The following is a 2,534-nucleotide window of genomic DNA, read 5'->3' as shown; positions in this document are numbered from 1 at the left end:
ACTCGTCCCGCCATTCCCGTAATTTCATAGTTGGCATGTTTTGTTGGCAGTTTTAGCCTATTTTGTGCCCAAGACGCTATGAATGATCGTTGTGATCCTTTCTCTATTAGGGCTCTAAGCTTGAACAGTTCTTCTCGATGTTCGATGGAGACAACTGCTGTGGGTAGTGGTACAATACTATAATTTTAGCTGTGCAGCGCTTGAAAAAGCGCTACTTTGAGACGTCTTGGGAAAGTTATTGAGATGTAACATAGAATGATGCCTTTTGTTTCAATATACGCAATTAAATTTGCTTTCGCAGTTTCAGATTGTGTGAGTGAGACAAGCAATTTGTACAGAGTCTTTTTGACCTGACCAAATTGCTTTTCCTTTGTTCCTTTCATTGACATTTAATTTTTTAAACCTCTCGCAAGTTTTTAGCTTATGCCCTCCAGTACATAGTTCGGATGACAGCCTCGGATGAGAGACCCCTCTTTTGATGACGACCACGGCAAACGAATAAGGGACTATGATTTCAGGGCATGCACATGGAATGGTCGGTCCCAAAGGTGCCGCTGCCCTCACCGCCGTCCAAGAAATGCGACGGACGGGACAGGGGCAGAGACGAGTAGGTCCTTGTGGCATTTATTACAGTGACCATATAACGGAGCGCAAGTTTGGTGTGGGATGCGTGGTGGGAGARAKACTCCGTCGTCGATTACTATCATTCACTCCGGTGAATGAACGTCTAGCCACAATCCGCATCAAAGCGAGGTTCTTCATCATATTGCTGATTTGCCYCCACGCCCCGACAGAAGAGGAGGACGATGTGACCAAAGATGCTTTTTATGAGTGCTTGGAACGCACTTATGAGAGCTTCCCCGCCACGATGTCAAAATCGTGCTTGGCGACTTTAACGCCAGAGTGGGCAAAGAAGGTATCTTTGGTACTACGGTCAGTAAATTCAGCATACACGTGGAAACATCCCCAAATGGGTTAAGGCTGATCGACTTCACCGGGGACCGAAATGTAATTATTTAAGATAAGAAGATATATCAAGCTATCTGGCTGTCTCCGGATCGAAAAAAAACCAACCAGATCGATCACGTTGTGATAGACGAAAGACACGTCTCCAGTGTTATAGATGTACGTGCGCTTCGAGGTCCTAACATCGACTCGGACCACTATCTYGTTGCAGCAAATATTCGCACCCGCTCCTGTGCAGCAAAAAACGCACGCCATCAAMCACAAGGAAGGTTCGACGTCGAGCAGCTGCAATCACAACAGACAGCCGAATGATTTTCTACTCGTCTTGCACTCCTGCTCTCTGAGAGCACTCGTCAACACCTCGGTATAAAGGAACTGTGGGACGGCATTTCAACTCCTTACGTACAGCTGCAACCGAAACCATTGGTTTTCGGAAAGTGCAAAAGAACAGCTGGTACGACGTGGAGTGCCGTGTCGCAGCGGAGAGATCAACAGGCTGCCTACCTCGCAGCGTTACGAGCGACCACAACACGTGCGGGATGGGATAGATACCGAGAGTTGAAGAGGAAAGCGAGACGCATTTACAGACAGAAAAAGAAAGAGGCCGAAATGCGTGAGTACGAAGAGCTTGATAAGCTGGCCGACAGGAGTAATTCTCGTAAATTCTACGAAAAAATGCGGCGGCTTACAGAAGGTTTCAAGACCGGAGCATACTTTGGTAGAACCCCCAAAGGTGATCTAGTCAATCGTTGACGATGGAGCAGACGTTCCATTGCCCGACCAGGAAGAAGTTCGAAAAGCAGTTACCCGCCTGAAAAACAACAAAGCAGCGAGGCCGATGGATTGCCGGCCGAACTATTCAAACACGGCGAAGAGCTGATAAGGAGCATGCATCAGCTTCTCTGTAAAATATGGTCGGACGAAAGCATACCCTGCCCAACGATTGGAATTTAAATGTGCTATGCCCAATCCTCAAAAAAGGAGACCCCACAATCTGCGCCAACTACCGTGGGATAAGCCTCCTTAATATCGCATATAAGGTTCTATCGAGCGTATTGTGTGAAAGATTAAAGCCCACCCTCAACAAACTGATTGGACCTTATCAGTGTGGCTTCAAACCTGGAAAATCAACAACCGACCAGATATTCACCATGCGCCAAATCTTGGAAAAGACCCGTGTAAGGAGAATCGACACTCACCACCTCTTCGTCCATTTCAGAGCTGCTTCCGACAGCACGAAAAGGAGCCGCCTTTATGCCGCGATGTCTGAATTTGGTATCCCCGCAAAAYTAATACGGCTRWGTAAACTGACGTTGAGCAACACCAAAAGCTCCGTCAGAATCGGGAAGGACCTCTCCGAGCCGTTCGATACCAAACGAGGTTTCAGACAAGGCGACTCCCTATTCTGCGATTTCTTCAACCTGCTGGAGAAAATAATTAGAGCTGCAGAACTAAATAGAGAAGGTACAATCTTCTATAAGAGTGTACAGCTGCTGGCGTATGCCGATGATATTGATATCATTGGCCTCAACACCCGCGCCGTTAGTTCTGCTTTCTCCAGACTGGAC

The sequence above is a fragment of the Bactrocera latifrons genome, unplaced genomic scaffold, assembly GCF_001853355.1.
Source record: "Bactrocera latifrons isolate USDA-ARS-PBARC rearing strain unplaced genomic scaffold, ASM185335v1 scaffold_1173, whole genome shotgun sequence".
Taxonomy (NCBI): Eukaryota; Metazoa; Arthropoda; class Insecta; order Diptera; family Tephritidae; genus Bactrocera; species Bactrocera latifrons.
The sequence above is the reverse complement of the archived record's forward strand: the minus strand, read 5'-3'. Positions refer to the sequence as shown.